The 21,313-nt window shown below is 43.5% G+C and overlaps 1 non-coding gene and 1 pseudogene across 1 annotated transcript; one reads left to right on the top strand and one right to left on the bottom strand.

Annotated features, from left to right (window-relative positions):
- Nucleotides 1-7,379: 7,379 nt before the first annotated feature.
- Nucleotides 7,380-7,489, top strand: LOC125996822 (U6 spliceosomal RNA). The gene has a single exon (XR_007491491.1). It is a non-coding gene; the product is annotated as a U6 spliceosomal RNA (small nuclear RNA).
- A 3,920-nt stretch (nucleotides 7,490-11,409) lies between these two features.
- Nucleotides 11,410-11,553, bottom strand: LOC125996910 (uncharacterized; annotated as a pseudogene).
- Nucleotides 11,554-21,313: the final 9,760 nt, after the last annotated feature.

Raw genomic sequence — 21,313 nt, 5'->3', positions numbered from 1 at the left:
GGAGCTATTTCTCAGCAGACAGCCAGGAGTAACCCCTGAGCAATGCCGGGTGTGACCCAAAACCCAAAAAAAAAAAAAAAGATCCATAAAGAGAGAACACAGTATAACTAGCCTTATAGTGATAGATGCAAATAGGGTCAAGAGATTAGCCCAGAAAAGTTAAGTTTTTGAGGTAACACGGGTGCAGGATGTTCTGAAAGCAGCTCCTCCTCAATTGGGCATAGTTTGGTCTTGGATACCCCATCTCCACCTTCTGTGGTGGCTGCTGGCGTCTCCTTCATAAGTTACTGCAGGTTGGGGGCCCAAGATTCTCGCCAAAAGTGCCTCCAGTAGAAGAAAAATGGTAGACTTCAGCTCTGGGATGTTGCTCAGAGTCTTTGGCTCTCTCTCCTTCACTGCCTGCTTCTGTCCTGTCTGAGGCCTCTATCACTATAGATGGTGGGGCAGCTGAGTGAGACCAGGGAATGAATCAATGAACCTATGCAGATTAGGATTATATCGGCTACCTTTCACTGCACTCAGCCTGGTTCAGATACATTAGTAGCTTTTGTACTCCTCTCTTCACAACATCAAACTCCACAGTCTCCCATCTCCAACACTACCAAGAAGCTTCCTGGGATTTTTTTTCTTAATAGCTGTCTAGTGAACAAAGGCATTTCATTTGGTGTCATTTCTGTTGATAAATCTGTAACTATTCTGGACATTGAACCATTTGACAGTGTCCAGGACTCGGATTGCCAGCATGATCTTGTCTACCTGGGGCATAGGTGTATCTTTGGTTAAGCAGCTGTTTTCAGACACTGAGTCTGCAGAGACGATAGCTGGCTTGTCATTCTTGGGAGATGGGGGTTTCTCTGGTTTAGTGCCAGTTGTAAATGATAAATTATCAGTTCTGGGAAGGCCTTTAGATCGAGAACTAGTAACCACTGGGAAGGTGCTCTTCTCCTCCCATGGTATGGGTGCAGAAGAATCTCTAAGGAGCCTGGCAAATATAGTCCTGAATGAGAAATGCAGGTAGATGGATCAGAGCAACATGAAGCCATTCAGAACGGGGGTCATGTGTATCAATGTTCTAGTGAAAGACACGATACATTTAGTTCAACTCGAGGGGACTGTCATGGTGATTATCCACCAGAGGGTCAAGTCACACAATGGTTGGATTCTTCTTGGGTTCTTGATTCGCTGTTTGAGTGGCAGTTGTAAAATTACACCACGAACTGTATTTCCAAACCAGGGTGAATGAGTCTGATTCAGGGTCATGCATGAAATAATCCAAACCAGGCTGAGGGTGAAACAAATATATCTGATAATCTCCTACCTTATATGAAGAGAAAGCTGCCTGCTAGAACTGTCATTTTTATTGAGTACAGAGACCACCCCAAAGTGGGGGCTTAATGACAGAATTAGAGCAGATAGCTCAGGCTATCCTGATCCAGTCTTGCCCAGGTTTACATACAATACAATCTTTGTTTTAGGTGAGAATAAATTTTAAAAAAAGAGATTCAAAGAATTCAGGGATGATCTTTGTTTTTGGGTAAAAGAAAGTGTAAACTAACAGGTGTGTGTTTAGCATTTGGGGCCATACCCAGAGTTGCTTTTTCAGCTATTTCTGGCTCTGTAGCCAAACATTCACTCATCAGTGCTAAGTGAATCTAGTAGAAGGTTTGGCCCTGGGTGGTTTGTGTGCTGAGCAGCACCTCCAAGAACTTTCTAGAATTCTGTCAGCATATCACGTTGGCTTATCTGGCTTTCTAGCACTATGTCTGGGATCATCCCCTCTATGTGCCCTTGGAGAGAGGGACATGGAGGCTGAGTGAGCTCAAGGGCAGAAAGGAGAGACCCTGAGTCCTTGTAGGACACTAAGGGGTCCTTTCCTCTCTCCAGGGCCCTGGCTGAGCCTTGCCTCTGACCCCTTTCCTTTGTGTGCTCAGGCTACGGTGACTTTCCTGATGTGGCCGTGAGCTTCTCACAGGAGGAGTGGCCATGCCTAGATGCCTCTCAGAGGAAGCTCTACAGAGACGTGATGCTGGAGACCTACGAGCACCTGCAGGCTGTAGGTGAGAGCTTCCCTGGGACCTCCTCTGTAGCCTACATCCCAGGGTAGGGATGTGCTGGGAATCAGGCAGGGATCTGGGTTAAAGAGGACATGTGGTGATTTTGCTATGCCATGGGGTCAGCCCCTTTCTATTGTTATGACCCCCCCCAGCTCCTGACTTTACTTATTAGATGAGTCCAAATTTATATATATATTTATAAACATATAAATATATATTAAATATCTTTATTTATTTAGATTTTGGGCAACACCCGGTGACGCTCAGAGGTTATTCCTGGCTATCTGTTCAGAAATCACTCATGGCAGGCTCGGGGACCATGTACCATGCCGGGAATTGAACCCAGGTTTGTCCTTGGTTTCCCGCGTGCAAGGCAAATGCCCTACTACTGTGCTATCTCTCTGCATGCCCACTTTATATTTTAAGTGTCTTTTCAGCGACCAGAGAAATCATTCATATGTTGTGTCGGGGTTTGCCATATTGCCCAAACTGGGTTTGGTCCATGTCTCTGCATATGCTCCCCTGAACTTGCCAGGTGTCCTCCCTGAACACAGACCCAGGAGTCTGCCCTATTTATTGTCGGTTTGGCTAAAGCGATATGTTTTTATGAACCGGGGGATCTTAGCTACATCTGTGTGTGCTCAGGACTTATTCTTGATTCTGAGTTCTGGGATCCCTCTTGATGATTTTCGAGGAACATATAGGGTGCTAGTGATCATTCCTGGGTTGGCCTAGTTTATGTGCTCCCCTATCTGTTATTGTTTCAATCCTTATGAGACTGACTGCAAAATTTATAAGTGATTTAAGTTCTTTTCCTGATTTCAAAAGATCCTGCCTGGAGCACATTCTGGGGCCTCTCCTTTGTCTCTTGGGACATTATGCTAGTTAGGGATGAAATATGATACCGCTACATGCAGAGCATATTCCCAAACTGTTGCATCCTGTGCCTATCAGGGGATAGTTTGACCTTTCCATTTATTTATGTATTTGGACTGTACAGGCAGTCCAAGGGCTTATGCCCAGGTCTGCATGCAGGAATCATTTCTGGTGGGTCTTGGTGGATCCTATATGGTCTATGGATCAAAGCATTGTCAACCCTATGTATGGCACATGCCCTAACTGCTGTAATATCACTCAAGCCTCTCCTTCTTTTGTTTGTTTTGTTTTATTTTGGGGTCACACCAAGCAGTGCTCAGGGGTTACTTCTGGCTCTGTGCTCAGAAATTGCTCCAGGCAGGCTCGGGGGACCATATAGGATGCCAGGATTTGAACCACCAAACGCCTTACCTCCAATGCTATCTCTCCAGCCCCATCCTCTCCTTTTTAAGCCAAGACTGGGCTTTGGGGGTGCTTGGGTTTAATCCTGGCTCTTCACTTAGTGCTCACTTCCTGAGGGACTCAGGGAACTAGAGAGGGTGCTGAGGTCAAATGCAGGTCAGCCATGTTCAAGGCCAGCACTGTCCTATTGCTCCCTATCCCCCCCTCCATAGTATCCAGTCCCCTCAATTGGACTTTTTCATTTCAGCCTATTCTCATCTGTGTAATAACCCATATGCCTATGGAGAGCAGGAATTCTGTTCTTCATTTTTCCTGTGATTTGGCCTCTTTTCTTAGGGATGTTAGTCTCATTCGTAGGCTTCTGTTCCTTCCCTGTCTCTAACTTGTGAATCGTACTTCTGGGCAGGGCATTGCGAGGTGAAGCCTGCATTGATCTCTTGGTTGGAAGGAGGAGCCCTGGGGAGGCAGCAGAGAATCGTTTTTGAGGGTGAGTGTGGGAAGAGTTCCTGGGCTCAGGGCCTAGGTTGAGTGTGGAGTGTCCTGGTCTTGTGTGAGATTGAGGCCCTCAATGGGGGGAGGGTGTCTGACTCCCAGGTCATTGGTACAGGACCTCTTCCACTCCCTTTCAATGCCCTTGCTGCCATGTCCCAGAATGTTCTGGAGCTTTGCTATCTTGCCTTTGTTCTTTCTGGTTTCTGTCTGGGTGTTTAGAGCAGGTCCCGAGATTCTGAGCCTTTACTCCCTGTCTGTGCTCTCAGTGGCTGCACAACCCCATGTCAGGGTGCTCTTCTCAGGCCACTCTCTTCTTTTACATTTAGTTAGGCCATTGTTTTTGGATCATGATGGGTTTTTTTGAGATCCTCAAGGAAATGATTTTCTTTCCTCTTATTTTCAGGTTCACTGAATGATGGCACTTGGGATTATTCCTAGTCCCATGGTTCAGGAGTCATTCCTGGTGGGCTCTAGGGACATTATGTGGTGCCGGGAATTGAACTCGGGTCAGCAAACTAACACCCTCCTGATGTGTTTTCTCTCTGGCCCACTCAAATATTTTTTGCTTTTTTTGTTTGTTTGTTTTTTTGTTTGTTTTTTTTTGGGCCACACCCATTTGATGCTCAGGGGTTACTCCTGGCTAAGCACTCAGAAATCGCCCCTGGCTTGAGGGGACCATATGGGATGCTGGGGGATCGAACCCGGTCCTTCCTTGGCTAGCGCTTGCAAGGCAGACACCTTACCTCTAGTGCCACCTCGCCGGCCCCTCAAATATTTTTTGTCTGTAGTTTCAAACCATTGATGAGTGAGTCCAGCACAAAATAATGTGGATTTTGACAAACTCCTCATTATATAGCTTCCAACCTCTCTTTTTTTTTTTTTGTATCAGCTGATTTAGCAATAGAAAGCAACATGTATTCACTCCACCATCATTGGAGTGAAGCCGCCTTCAACCAGGTTTCATTCAACTAATGCTTTTATTTAAATAATTTTAAGCACTGTGTTTACAGAAATGTTCATAGTTGAGTTTCAGTCATAAATTGTACACTGCCCTTCACCAGTCCATTTTCCTGCTCCCATTTCCCTTCCTGCACCACCCAACTTAAAGGTCTCTGAGGCTGGCATTTTGCTTCTCTCTATCATTGTCCTGGTAGCTATCATTGTCCTGGTAGTACTCTAACTGCACTCACTGCTCTTTGTGACTAAGTTCGTATCATAGGCTGATCCTTCCCAGCCCTCCTATTGTTTCTGGGTATTATTACCATGCCGTCTTTCATATATTTTATTATACCCCACAGATGAGTGAGTCTCTTATATGTCTATCTCTCCTTCTGATTCATAATATGAACAAAATCATCTCCATGTCCATTCATGTTTAATCAAATGTCATGACTACATTTTCCTTCATGGCTGCATAGTATTCCACAGTATTGATGTACCACACTTTTCACTCCTCTATTGTTGGGCACCCAAGTTGTTTCCAGATCTGCCTATTATAAATAGTGCTGTGATGAACATAGGAGAGTGGAGGGTATGTTTGTACTGTATTTTGTGATCATAGGGTGTACTTGTGTTTTTGTGTGTCCTAGGAGTGGTATTGCTGGAATACATGGGAACTCAATTTTTACTTTTTTGAGGTATATCCATATTGTTTTCCAGAAAGGCCAAACTAGACACCTTTCTCTCCAGCAATGAATGAGAGTTCCTTTATCCCTGCATCCATGGCAGCACTGGTTTTTCTCACTGGTTCTCAGAGGCTACTGGAGATATTGTGTTTGTGACTGGTTTCCTGTGATGCTGGAGGATTATTCAGTACTGGGGATCTAAACTGAATGTGGAGTTGGGTGTTCTGCCAATTTGTTATTGTGGTCAAGGTTACTAGGTCACAACCAACAGTGCTCACATGGCCACACAGTACTTGATGATCAAAATCAGGGTCTTGTCACTTGAATTATGATTTTGCCCCTAACTGGTTTGGGGGCTTTTGGGAGAGATGCTGGGCAACACCTAGTAATTAATATGCAGGGAATACTCTTGGGTTTGTGCTCAGAGAACACTCCTGTGTTTGCAGTGTGTCTGAAGTGGCTTCCACTGCATTGGGTTGGACCATGGAATGTCACGAACCGAATCCTGGACCTCCACATACACAGCATGCATTCAACCCCTTGGGCCATTTCTCAATTTCAGCAATTGTTATTTTTTTTCTGATAATATGCAGTTACTTAAAAATAAGTTTAGGTTAGGGTCAGAGAGATACTTGCCTTGCACATAGCCAACCTGAATTTAATCCCCAGCACCACAGATGGTCCCCTCAGCCCTGCCAGGAGTGTTCCCTAAGTACACCCTGAGTATTGCCAGGTGTGATAAGTTTGTTTTGTTTTGTTTGGTCACATCGCTCCTGGCAGTCTCGGAGACCATATGGGATGCTGGGATCCACCACTGTCCGTCCTGGGTTGGCTGCATGCCAGTCAAATGCCCTACTGCTTTGCTATCTCTCCAGCCCTGATAATTATTTTTTAATTCAAAGATGGAGCACCAGAATATTTATTATAAAAATTCTCTAGTATATAAATGACTTGAACTTTTGGCAACTTGTGTGTGTGAAGTAAAAGCATTATTTATAGAAACGTGGGGAAGTGGTAACGGAACAGCCGGCAGGGCTTTCATTGCACACATGGCTAGCCCTGGGTTAGATCCCCTAAACATATAAGGTTCCATGAGCCCCACAAGGAGTGATCTCTGAGTGCAAGTTAGAAGCTCTGGGCTGAGCACAGTGGGAGTGTCCCCACCCCCACAAGAAAAAGAAAAGCAGAAGAGGAGAGATAGCACACATCTCAGGGAGAAGGGTAGCAAATAAGCAAAATCCACCTTTTTAAGAAAAAGGGAATGGAAAAAGGTTTTATAATATTCTTTCCTTTTGTTGTTGTTTGTTTGTTGGACCACCTCTGGTGGTACTCAGGGGTTACTCCTGGCTCTGTGCTCAAAAATTATTTCTGACAGGATGGGAGGACCATATGAGATGTTGGGATTGAACCTAAGTTGGCCATATGCCTAGAAAACTCCCTAATTATTGTGATATCTCTCAAACCTTAATTCTTTCCTTTTAAAATAACATACAAATGTATTTTTTTTTTTTTGGTTTTTGGGCTACACCTGTTTGATGCTCAGGGGTTACTCCTGACTAAGTGCTCAAAAATTGCCCCTGGCTTGTGGGGACCATATGGGACGCTGGGGGGATTGAACCGCAGTCCTTCCCTGGCTAGTGCTTGCAAGGCAGACACCTTACCTCTAGTGCCACCTCGCCGGCCCCACAAATGTATTTCTTTTTTTTTTTTTTTTTTTTTTTTTTTTTGGTTTTTGGGCCACACCCGGTGACGCTCAGGGGTTACTCCTGGCTATGTGCTCAGAAGTTGCTCTTGGCTTGGGGGACCATATGGGACACCAGGGGATCGAACTGCGGTCCGTCCAAGGCTAGCGCAGGCAAGGCAGGCACCTTACCTTTAGCGCCACCGCCCGGCCCCACAAATGTATTTCTTAACATAAGATTGTACTTTAGTGCTTCTCCTTAGCAACTCATGTCTAAACTTGGAAAAATAAAGAAAATTAACATGGGCCCTGCACAAAAATGACTTGTAAATTTGTGAAGCAATCCAAAACAAGTTTTTTTAAGAATATTTTAGTGGGGTCCCTCATACACAGCTGTTTACACACCCCCTCACACACACTTCTCACACAAATGCTCATGCATACCCCTCACACACATACCTCACATACACCCCTCATGAAATATTGGTATATATATATATATATGTATTTTTGGTCTTTGGGCCATACCCGGCAGTGCTCAGGGGTTACTCCTGGCTGTCCGCTCAGAAATAGCTCCTGGCAGGCACGGGGGACCATATGGGACACTGGGATTCGAACCAACCACCTTTAGTCCTGGATCGGCTGCTTGCAAGGCAAACGGCGCTGTGCTATCTCTCCTGGCCCAAAATATTGGTATTTTTAAATAATAGTATATAAAAGTAGAATGATTGAATATAGGTATAGTGAAATAGTAAGATATTGAAGTATTGAAATTTTGAATTTTTTAAGTTTTAGAATATTAAGTTGTTAGAATATTGGCATGTTAGAATAATGGATATACGTCTGATTTCATATAAAATACTTTTGAATAATAATCATTGGGATATTACATTAATAGACTATATGGATACTGGAAGAGAAGAATATTGGGATGGTAGAATATTGGAATACTAGAATATTAGAGAATTGGAATGTTAGAATACTATGATGTTGGAAACTTGAAATAATAAGATGACATTTTAATATTGGGTTATTAGTGTGGAACTTTGCATTTTAATATTGGGTTAGTGGTGTAATGAAAAAATTGTGTCAGTAAATGTGCATTGGTGAAGGGATGGGCTTGGCACTTTGTATGACTAAATTTCAACCATGAATAAGTTTGTAGCTTTATTTCATGGTGATTGAATTAAAAATGGTTAATTAAAATATATGCCACAAATATAACAGACTTTTCCAAGGAGACAAGATGTGGATTACAGGGCTCTATGGAAATAGATATTTTAAATAGGTAACGGTATTAGAATATTGTGTAATGAAATTTGGTTGTTAATAACATTGAAAATAATGGTGCCTAACTAAACATTGGAGAAATTAAATATTCATATTTATAGTCACTGCTCTGTAAATGTCCAGGATATGAAGCAGTCCAAATGTTCAGCAACAGATGAATGGAGGAGCTTATTACGCTTTAGCACATGTATAATATATCCATAAGTAAACAGCTATAAGTAAAGATTCTAACTTTAAGTTTACTACAGTTTAGATGTAATTGGAAGGTATCTTGTTTAGGAAACGAGTCAGAAATAGAAGGTCAGATATGCACCACTTCACTACTGAGGTACATAGAGAGAGTAAACAAGGGGACACCCATTAAACACATCGTTGTCTTTGGAGGACAAAATTTTTAGTACAAGTAGTAAGAGGTTGGTGGGAGAATGAAGAGGTAGACTATAGGGAAGAATGATAGAATGTCTGGGACACTTTGGAGGGGCCAGGGTATGTGAATTAACTACCTGATGGAAATATTATTGTACTCATGTTAGATACATACAATATAAAATAAATGTGGTTAACAATAAAAGGTTACTATGCTCAGAGCTCCTATACTGGCAGCAGGGATTATGAGGGTGACTGTGCTGGGAACCCAGACAGGGTCCTCCCTGTGGGGCATGTCTGGGTAGGAGGAGGTTTTCAGCACCTGCCAGTATAGGAGGCTCCAGTCCCGGACATTTCTTAGGTACAGGAGCCACGAGGATGACAGCTGGGAATTCAGACTGAATCGGCCCTGCAGAGCAGGTCTGGGCAGCAGGGGGCGCTCAGGGCCCACTAGACCAGGCAGTATGAGTAGGTGCAGGGGCTGAGAGCATTTGCTCAAGTCCTGGGATTTCCTGATTTCAAAGAAAACTCTCTGAAATAGGCACCCAGGGAGGACATTACGCGTCGTCTCCTGAGTTTTTTCCTCAGTATTTTATTCTATTATAGAAGGTACATAAAAAAGGAAGTTCATGACAGTCTTTACAATATCATATTTGTTAATCCTGGAAAAAACCAAAGTAAGAAGCAGATGATATTTTGACTTAGAATTGAGTCAAATTTTAAATACACTGATTGCAACATATCTCAAATCAAATTTTCTATATCAAAGACCAGATCTCTGGCATTCAGAGGGATCTTTGTGAAAGCAGGTCCCCAGCACAACATCCAAGGACAGAGTAAGGCCTCATGGTCTCAAGCTATGAGCATGGCCTTTTCAATGGGAAACCTGAGTGATGCAGTCAGTACTTCTTGAGTTGGGCAGGTTATTTTCTCTCTCATTTACATGCAAGTAAGTTGAAATCTATTGAATTGGATATTAAAATAGATCAATCTATACCAGAAGACATTACAAAATGAACAAACTCTTCGGTTCAGTTGCCTGAGAGCCAAGCCATCAGCATGCACTATAAATGGAGAATCCTATTTCAACTCACAGTGGCCAGAGGTAAGGGCCAGTCCCTGGACTACGAAGGGAGCTTGTCCACTCAAGGGAGTTCTTCCACTCCTGTCTCTGTTCACGGGTATGCACTCACAGATGTAGCAGGTGCAGTCTGGGGTTGAGATGAGAAAACCTGGTACATCAAGAAGCTCTTCCTGCAAGGCATCTGGATACACCTTCACCAGCTGGGTGCAGCAGATACCTGGACAACATTTTGAGTGGATGTTAGCTATAAACCCTGATAATGGTAATATATTCTGCACGCTGAAGTTCCAGGGCTGTTACCTGACTGCAGTCAAATTCTCCAGCAGAACCCACATGGTACTGAACGATTGTTCAGACCTGAGGACACGGCCAGAGACAGTGTTACAACCTACATCCTGAGTGTGTCCGAAACCTGGGTGACAGGAAGATGTACTGGCTGAGATGAGAGGGACGCTGAGACCTCCTAATTCCTCCTGGAGAGTCAGGGTCTGTGACACAGAATGGGGGCTCACAGATTTGAGGGAAAGGGTCAATGTGTCCCTTTGTTTATCTATGATAACCAACGGGGAAAAAAAAGCCTTTTTTCTAGAATACATATATTCATTCTTCTGTGTGTGTGTGTGTGTGTGTGTGTGTGTGTGTGTGTGTGTGTGTGTGTGTTTGGACACCCACTGACGGTTGTAAGGGATTACTCCTGGCTCTGCCCTCAGAAGTTACTCTTAAGGGGTTTCCCACGATACCATCGGGGACACTGGATTCTCCCCAAGTCAACTGATTGTGAGGCTAATGCCCTATGTACTGTACTATTACTCCTGCTCTTCATTGATACTTTCATGTAGGAGCATGCACTGGAGCTCCTCAGAAAAGCAAAATCACTTATAAATATGTGATGATCTCATTGCAAGTTTGCAGACCGCTCATGTATACTCAGAAAACTCTAACATTTCTGCAGTTTTAAAAAATGACTTTGTCCTTACAGAAAATTAAAGAAATGAGTTTCAGTGTTGAATTTCAATTAAGTCAAAAAAACAATACAGAAGTAACCAGCTAATGTGTGATCTGAGAGCTAGGTGCAATTGTGGTCCACGGTATACACACAGGAGCAGCTGCTGTGCTGAGTGCCAGAAGAAACACTTCCCCCAGTCAGTCTCTTCTGAGCATCTGTGTCCTGGGAAGAGACTGGGTCCTCACAAATCATGGAACAGTAGCAGCAGAGGCAAGTCGTCTGGTTTTTTTAATATGCAAGTCGTCTGGTTTTTTTAATCACAGTTTCGTGACCACTGTAAAATCCAGATATTTATAGTTCAATCTATGTACATTTCTTTTCAATCTGTGCATCTACAAGAAAGCATTTTCTTTTTTGTCATAATAAAAATTTTATGGAAGATGCAATATTCTATTCCAGTTATTTCTTTAGATTGGGCTGTGTGGTAAGTTTGACAATCATCACACACCTATCTTAATTTTTGTCATATTTTTAATGATTTCAAGTTCAAACTAAAATTTAATAATATAAATATATATATTTGTTTTTGTGGTTTTTGTCCCCCAATTCACAATACAGACCAGGCAAAGGGCCTGTGCTGAGGTGTATATCGGGTGTATATGGCGTGCATTTACTGTAACTCCTCTTTCTATACAGTCAATGTAAAGAACACAGCCTGTGGTAAGAATTAGGAGGTCTTATCTTTTCTTAAGAAAGCATTTTCTGATCTCTTTTCTTCCTGGGAGCTGGGAGGTTCTGCCAACATGTGGTTTGGCAGCCCTCCGCCATGCCAAAGGCCTCTTTAACCAGGCCTAGGAAGGGATACCGGACATGGGTCACCCTAGCACCCCTCTACCTCCTTCCTCCGGAACTCCAGGGCTTCCCCTGGGCCACGTGTCTGGGCAAGCCAGCGCGAGGTGGGTCCCTTGGAGGAGCTTATTGGTTTCCCTAGGCTTTCCCCATTTCCCTCCCAGCTCCAGAGGGAGGGCCTGGGTGGGGGCTTTGACCTTCCAGCATTCCAGCTCTGGAAGGATCTCTTTTCTTCCTGGGAGCCAGGAGGTTATGCCAGCATGGGGTTTGGCAGCCCTCCGCATTGCCAAAGGCCTCTTTAACCAGGCCTAGGAAGGGATGCTGGACATGGGTCACCCTAGCACCCCTCTACCTCCTTCCTCCGGAACTTCAGGGCTTCCCCTTGGCCATGTGCCTGGGCAAGCCAGTGAGGTGGGAATAGCAGCACAATAGGTTCTGGCTTCAGGAATTACCAGGGAAGTTTCCTTACTAAACCTATGCATTGTGAAACCTCACGGGGTAGTGCCCCCGCATGGAACATATTGATAAATATTTGGATATCATTGTGTTTAATCTGTTTGTCATAATCTGAAAGCTGCCCAGGAGCTCGTTTTATTCCTTTACTCCCTCACTCCCACCTCCTATCACCCCACATTTAACCATTTTTCTGTACTAATGATTTTTGTTTTGGCCAAGGTGGATTACATATCTCTCACAGTAATATTTTGGGTGGAGTCTGAAGCTTTACCAGGCAACACGTGGATGGCATGGCTCCATGCTGCAGGGTTTTTGGCCAAGCTAAGGGGACGATGCAGCCTCGGCTGCCCTCACAGCCTTCTCTCTCCTTCCTCCCAGTCCCCAGGGTTATTCCTGGACACCTGCTCAGGGTCCCAGCAAGTGGGTTCCGGTGAGGAGCAATTTAAAGGAGACCCCAAGCTTCCTCGTTCCTGCAAGGGGCTGGGAGGGGACTGGTGAACTTCCGACTTCCAGCAATTAGGAAGCAAACGCCTCTCGGGGAGTCGGAAGCTTCAGCAGGTAACACGGGGAGGACATGGCTCCATGTGCTCTTCGCTTGTCCAAATCACAGACCAAAGTGGTGTCTCAGAAACAACACTCTCCTTCTTGACTATTTCTAAAACATAAAAGGGACACATGTATCTTCTTTATATATCTCATATGTATTCCCTCAACATCTATAACTCTTTTCCAACATCCTCATACAGTGACAATTTTGCCCACTGGTTTTGTTATTTGATTGTTTGATTTTCCCCCCTTTGAGATCTGTTTTATAAGCAATACTGGTAGAAGAGTATCTCTGTATATATTTCATGTTTGAACCAAGTTACGGAGAATGTTGGACTTTATTTGTGGGCCCCCAGATGCACCAACAATATCTTGTGACATTGCTTCTCTTTTGCATAGGCACATTAAAATGTGAAAATAAGTTCTTATCTATTAGAGATGGGAACACAAATTTGGCAATGCAATTAGGCCTTATACCCTGAACATTGGCATAATGATTTGGCTTAGGCCTCAGAAGAATGGGCATCGTCCACACACACCTGAACAATGGATACCATCTATGGAAACAACCACAATTGTCTATAACATTACCAGGATCTAAGCCTCTACCAGGGAAGACCTACCACTGCTTTGGCATTGACTTACTCTCAACACCTAGACGACTCAGCAACAGCCTGCTTGCAGGGCAGATCGCTCCGCATTTAATGGTATGCTGAAACTAGAGGATGCTCTACATTAGTCTGACATCTATGAAAGAAATGCACAGAATCCAGAATCTTTAAGTATAAGACTCTGATACCAACAATAGCTAAAGTGTGAAAAAGTTTCACCGGGACCACGGAGAATGACTAGGGTTGGACAGACTGGTATGTCTGGAACCCAGAGTCGGTCTTATGCCAATAAACTTCTGGGGTGAGGCCTTTATGTAATCAGGCCAACGATTTTTTTCCATTTTCCCCATTTTTCTGGACCTATGCAAACAACAGCGATTGCCATTATCACACCTTTACTATATTTTTTTACACCCCACAAATGGGTGTGATTATTCTATGCATATCCCTCTCCCTCAGACTGATTTCTCTCAAAATACTCTCCATATCCATCCTGTATAAGCAAATTTCATGACTTCATTATTCCTAACACCAGCATAGTATTCCATCAATACAGCCTTCTATGAACTCAGTTTTAATCTCTTTCTCACCCTCCTCCCCTCTGTTTTTTTAGATAATAGTATTTCTTTTTATTTCTTTTTTTTTAAACTTTATTGATTGGTTGTGTTTGGGGGGGTCATACCCAGTGGTGCTCAGAGGTTACTCTTTGCTTCTGCACTAAGAAATCGCCCTTGGCAGGCTCGGGGACCAAATTGGATGCCGAGAATTGAACCAGGTCCCTCCTGGGTCAGCCACATACAAGGCAAAACACCCTACTACTCCACTATCTCTTCGGCCCAGTATTTCTTTTTTTTTTTTTTTTTTTGGTTTTTGGGCCACACCCCGTGACGCTCAGGGGTTACTCCTGGCTATGCGCTCAGAAGTCGCTCCTGGCTTGGGGGACCATATGGGACGCAGGGGGATCGAACCGCAGTCCGTCCTAGGCTAGCGCAGGCAAGGCAGGCAAGGTAGGCACCTTACCTCTAGCGCCACCACCCGGCCCCGGCCCAGTATTTCTTTTAAATAGTATTAATAAATAGATATTATGCACATCATTTTTGCTTCCTCACTTGGTAACTTTTAATACGTCAAAAGAAATGCTGAAAAATCATAATCTTTCATGGATGAATTATTTTTACTTCAGTCTTGAACTACGTTAGTTCAAGATCAAAGTAATATTCCTTTCGCCTTAAAGCTTTGCTTTGCTGGCACAGTCACTTTTATCAGGGTAACATTCCAGATACAGACGTGAACGTTTGGGTGTCAGCCCAGGATCAGTCCCAGACGCAAGTCATTCTAAGGTTTGTGCAGAGCAAATATAGGGGAATCATTTTTTAAAAATAATCTTTATGGATCCATCCTCTCTTGAGCTGGAGGCTAGCTCTAGCCTCGTGGGGTTTGGGGTGACCCCATGTGGAAGGCCTTCTCCCTAACTTGGGTGCGCTGGGAGCCTTGATAGGCCCCAGTCTTCCCCTCTTCTGGCCCCGGCCTCCAGGCCTTCTGGGGTGACAACCCAGGAGGCCAGACAAGGTGGGTTTCAGGGGGTCCCTCTTGGATGGGGTCCCAAATTTTCCCTGCCCTTCCCCCAGCTCTAGGGTGGGAAGGGCACAGGGTGTAGAGCGGGCAGATCCTGGCTTCCGGCTCTCTATCCATCCTCTCTTGAGCTGGAGGCTAGCTCTAGCCGCATGGGGTTTGGGGCGACCCCATGTGGAAGGCCTTCTCCCTAACTTCGGTGTGCTGGGAGTTTTGATAGGCCCCCAGCCTTCCCCTCTTCTGACCCCGGCCTTCAGGCCTTCTGGGGTGGCAGCCCAGGCGGCCAGAAATGGTGGGTCTTAACTTGGGGTGTGCTGAGATTTGCTCCGTTGCGCTGTTTGTCACTGGCAATTTCTGACTAGTCCACATATGGAAAACGCACGGGGCCTGCGCCCCCATGTGCACTGCATGTATTAAGAGTATCCCTTATCTTTATGTTTGGTTTGCGTATCCAGAATGTCCATTTTGTATTCTTCCCTTTCCCACACCCCTACAAAGCTCATTTTTACTCCTTAACTCTCTCACCCCCCCCCAAACATCACTAATCCACATTACTCTTTTTAACTTCAGTACTGTACAATCCTAATCACAGACCAAAGCCGTGCAGCGTGACAACCACAAACTGTTTCAACAGACATAAAATGGACACATATTTCCTCTGAATATTTTGTTTTTTTCTCTGACAGCTATAAGTCTTACTAAATATTCTCTTATACAGTGACGATTCTAACCACTTTTTTTCTTCTCTTTATGAGCTGTTCAACAAGGAATTTTGTTGAAAGAGTCCCCCAGTTTAATGCTTATGAGTGAACCATGTCATGGGGATTGTTGGACTTGTTCTTATGGCCCCATATGTGCCAATAACGCCACATGGCATTGCTCCTTTTGTGCATAGGCACATTAAAATGGGAAAATACTATACATAAAAATAAGATCCTATCTAATAGAGATTGGAACACACAAATCTTGTAGTGCAAAGGGACCTTACACCTTGAACACTGACATAACGACCTGGCACAGGCCTCAGAAGAAAGGGCATTTTCCATTCACCCCTGAACCAGGGAAGCCATCCACGAAACATCCAGGATTGTCTATAACATCACCTGGAAGCAATCCTCTACCACGGAAGACCCTACCACTGCTCAGACATCGACCTGCTCAAAAGAGACTTCCCTTAACACTGAGAAGACTTAACAACAACAACGACCTGCTTACAGGACAGGGATTCCTGCATTGCCCTTTAATGGTGAGGTGAAACGAGAGGACACTCCACATCCTGACTTCAATGTAGGATATGCAGATTCCAGGATATTTAATACAGAAACATGATACCAACAACAGAGACTGTGTGAAAAATAAAAGTGTGTTGGCACTACAGACAATGTCTTGGATTGGACGATCTAGCTTGCCTGGAGCCTAGAGTTGGTCTTATGCCAGGAAACTTCAGGGGTCGGGTCTCTTTGTATTTAGGCCAAGGTTATTCCTTTCCATTCCCCTCATATTTTGGTGGGCCTATGCAAACAACAATTGCCACTCTAACACCGTTTTTACTGTGCTCCTTTGACTCTAATCCTTAAAAAAAAAACCCACTTAAAATTTGAGGTTAACTTAAGCTAATATGCATGTACATGGAAATGTAAAAAATACTATGCCTGCTTTGCAAAAGCTGGCTCCCTGTGTGTGACACCAGGCGGGGAAAATCCGCGAAAGTACACCGGCCCAGTGGGGCTCAGCTGTGAAAGACTGTGAGTGTGACCTGTCTATGTCTGTCTACTGTCCTCTTGCATGAAACTCTTGCGAGTGGGGCAAAAAGAGCCTCCAGAAACCTCGCTCGCCCAGACGCCATTTTCAGGGAGGGACTTCAGAGCATAAAAACCGGCTATCCTTTGCAAAAGCTGGCTCCCTGTGTGTGACACCAGGCAGGGAAAATCCGCGAAAGTACACCAGCCCAGTGGGGCTCAGCTGTGAAAGACTGTGAGTGTGACCTGTCTATGTCTGTCTACTGTCCTCTTGCGTGAAACTCTTGCGAGTGGGGCAAAAAGAGCCTCCAGAAACCTCGCTCGCCCAGACGCCATTTTCAGGGAGGGACTTCAGAGCATAAAAACCGGCTATCCTTTGCAAAAGCTGGCTCCCTGTGTGTGACACCAGGCGGGGAAAATCCGCGAAAGTACACCGGCCCAGTGGGGCTCAGCTGTGAAAGACTGTGAGTGTGACCTGTCTATGTCTGTCTACTGTCCTCTTGCGTGAAACTCTTGCGAGTGGGGCAAAAAGAGGCTCAGAGGAGCACGGCCGCTCCGCTTCGCTACGCGGCCGTGCACTCTTTCTAAGGAAAGAACTCCATTGCAACAAGAAGGAAAAATCACACTAAGAACGGCGCTATATCACAGAAGCAAACATTTCTCTCTGGACTGTCTTCTCTGTTACATGCTCGGGCCTAAGATTTGACCCAGTGTGAGGCTTCATCCACGGAGGACTCCCCTCCCTTAGAGGCAAGTCAGCCCATCCAGAAAGGGAGGAGCCAGAGGAGTGTGCTGCCTACATCATATAAACAATGAATACCACTACAACACGTAGAAAAACCCACAATACAAATGTGACAATGGGGAAACAGCGCAGGCCAGCATCAGACATAGAGAATGAAGATGACAATTCTGAGGACCAGATAATGACTGAACAACTAATCAACCTCTCAGATAAGGACTTTAGACTAGCAATATGGAAGGTGCTCAACAGACTCCAAGAAACCATGGATCGAGTTGAACAGAACACTAATAAGAACCAAGAAAATATGAAGGCAGAAATGACAAAACTCCAAACTGAAATAACATGTCAACTAACAGGCCTGAAAAACTCAGTAAACGAAGTGAATGACAAAATGGATAAGCTCTGGGACAGGGTATCAGAAGCTGAGAATAGACTTGGTGCTGTGGAAGATGAGATACATAACAATTCCATACAGCAGGAGAGATTGGACAAAAAACTTAAAGCAAATGAGCAGACAATGGAAAAATTAGTCAAAGAATGGGAACAGACGAAAATAGAAGTCTATGATAAGATCAACAGAAACAACTTAAGAATCATTGGAGTCCCAGAGACCCAGGAAGAAAATTTCCAGGAAGAATCAATGGTCAAGAACATCATTAAAGAGAAACTTCCAGAGCTAAAGAATATATGTGATCAAATCCTGCATGCCCGAAGAGTACCAACCAAAAGAGACCCCAGAAAAACCACCCCAAGACACATCCTAGTCACAATGACAAATCCCACAGATAGAGACAGAATTCTGAAAACAGCAAGATCAAAAGGGGGAAATCATGTTTAAGCAAGCTTCCCTGAGATTTACAGCAGACCTGTCACCAGAAACGCTCAATGCCAGAAAGCAGTGGTGGGATATTGTGACAAGACTGAATGAAATGAATGCTTCACCCAGAATACTATACCCAGCAAAACTCACTTTCCGGTTTGATGGAAGAATACATGGTTTCACAGACAAAAAACAGCTCAGAAACTTCACAGACACAAAACCAGTCTTAAGAGAAAAACTGAAAGACCTAATCTAAGACAAGACTACCCAAAAGACACACCAAATTTTGAAATAAAGATGGCGTTAAATCCCAGGACAATTCTTTCTCTCAACGTCAATGGACTAAATGCACCAGTTAAGAGACACAGAGTGGCTAAATGGATCAAAAAACTCAATCCAACCTTCTGCTGCCTACAAGAAACGCACCTGAATAGTCAGAACAAACATAGACTCAAAATAAAAGGCTGGAGAAAAGTTATCCAAGCAAACAACACCCATAAAAAAGCTGGAGTGGCCATACTAATATCAGATAATGCAAACTTTATACTCAGGAAGGTTGTAAGGGACAAAGACGGACATTTTATATTAATCAAGGGGTACGTAGAGCAGGAAGAATTCACTCTCCTAAACATATATGCACCGAATGAGGGGCCAGCAAAATATTTAATACAACTGCTGACAAATCTGAAAAATAATATCAACAACAACACAATAATTGTGGGGGACCTAAACACGGCTTTGTCAACACTGGACAGGTCAACCAGACTGAAACCCAACAAGAATATACTAGACCTGAGGAGAGAAATGGAAGAAAGAGGCCTAGTGGATATATATAGGACACTCCATCCCCAGAAACCTGGATACACATTCTTCTCCAATGTACATGGGACATTCTCCAGGATAGACTACATGCTGGCACATAAAACATACCTCCATAAGATCAAGAGGATAGAAATTTTGCAGATTACCTTCGCTGACCACAAGGCTCTGAAATTATTTGTGAACTTCAAAGGGACTCAGAAGAAACACTTTAACACCTGGAAGTTAAACAGCCTCATGCTCAATAACCAGTGGGTCCGAGATGAAATCAAGGAGGAATTAAAAAGGTTCCTGGAAACAAATGACAATAAAGACACAAACTCTCAGAACTTATGGGACACAGCAAAAGCAGTACTGAGAGGAAAATTTATAGCTTTGCAAGCACACATCAGGAAGGAAGAAGGAGCTTACCTGAGTAGCTTAATGACACAGCTAATAGAACTAGAAAATGCTCAACAAAAGGACCCAAGAACAGGAAGACAGAAGGAAATAACAAAGCTGAGAGCAGAAATCAACGAAGTGGAAACTCAAAAAACAATCCGAAAGATCAACGAAAGCAGAAGTTGGTTCTTTGAAAAAATAAACAAGATTGATAGACCACTGGCAAACCTAACAAAGAAAGAGAGAGAGAGAAACTTGATAACTCGTATCAGGAATGAAAAAGGAGAGATCACTACTGATATGACAGAGATTCAAAGGGTAATCAGAAACTACTTTGAAAAACTCTACGCCACTAAAAATGAGAACCTGGAAGAAATGGATAAATTCTTGGACTCTTATAATCTTCCACGGTTGAAGGAAGAGGATGTAGCATATCTAAACACCCCCATCACCATTGATGAAATTAAAACAGTAATCAAATGTCTGCCGAAAAACAAAAGCCCAGGTCCAGATGGATTCACTAATGAATTCTATCAAACTTTCCAAGAGGAACTACTGCCAATCTTGGCAAGACTCTTTCATGAAATTGAACAAACAGAAACACTTCCAATAGCTTTTATGAAGCCAACATCACCTTGATACCTAAACCAGACAGAGACGCTACCAAAAAGAAAATTACAGACCAATATCACTGATGAATGCAGATGCAAAGATCCTCAACAAAATCCTGGCAAATAGGATTCAATGCCTCATTAAGAAGATCATCCACTACGATCAAGTAGGATTTCATCCCAGGAATGCAAGGCTGGTTTAACATCCGTAAATCTATCAACATAATACACAACATCAATAACAAGAAAAAATAAAAACCACATGATCATATCAATAGATGCAGAGAAAGCATTTGATAAGGTCCAACACCCATTCTTGATCAAAACTCTCAGCAAGATGGGAATGGAGGGAACCTTTCTCAATATAGTGAAGGCCATCTACCACAAGCCAGTGGCAAATATTATCCTCAATGGAGAAAAACTGAAAGCCTTCCCTCTAAATTCTGGCACAAGACAAGGCTGTCCTCTCTCACCACTCCTATTCAACATAGCACTGGAAGTACTTGCTATAGCGATTAGGCAAGAAAAGGATATCAAGGGAATCCAGATAGGAAAGGAAGAAGTCAAGCTCTCACTGTTTGCAGATGACATGATACTCTACTTAGAAAACCCTAAAGACTCTATCAAAAAGCTTCTAGAAACAATAGACTCATATAGCAAGGTGGCAGGCTACAAATTAACACACAAAAATCAATGGCCTTTCTATACACCAACAGTAATAAAGAAGAAATGGACATTAAGAAAACAACCCCATTCACAATAGTACCACACAAACTCAAATATCTTGGAATCAACTTGACTAAATATGTGAAGGACCTATACAAAGAAAACTATAAAACTCTGCTCCAAGAAATAAGAGAGGACACACGGAAATGGAAACACATACCCTGCTCATGGATTGGCAGGATTAACATCATCAAAATGTCAATACTCCCCAAGGCATTATACAGATTTAATGCCATCCCTCTAAAGATACCCATGACATTCTTCAAAGAAGTGGATCAGACACTTTTGAAATTCATTTGGAACAATAAACACCCTCGAATAGCTAAAGCAATCATTGGAAAAAGAATATGGGAGGAATTACTTTTCCCAACTTTAAACTGTACTACAAAGCAACAGTTATCAAAACAGCATGGTATTGGAATAAGGATAGGTCCTCAGATCAGTGGAATAGGCTTGAATACTCAGAAAATGTTCCCCCAGAGATACAACCATCTAATTTTTGATAAAGGAGCAGGAATCCTAAATGGAGCAGGGAAAGCCTCTTCAACAAGTGGTGTTGGCACAATTGGATAGCCACTTGCAAAAAATTAAACTTAGACCCCCAGCTAACATCATGTACAAA

The sequence above is a fragment of the Suncus etruscus genome, chromosome 18, assembly GCF_024139225.1.
Source record: "Suncus etruscus isolate mSunEtr1 chromosome 18, mSunEtr1.pri.cur, whole genome shotgun sequence".
Taxonomy (NCBI): domain Eukaryota; kingdom Metazoa; phylum Chordata; class Mammalia; order Eulipotyphla; family Soricidae; genus Suncus; species Suncus etruscus.
The sequence above is the reverse complement of the archived record's forward strand: the minus strand, read 5'-3'. Positions and strand labels throughout refer to the sequence as shown.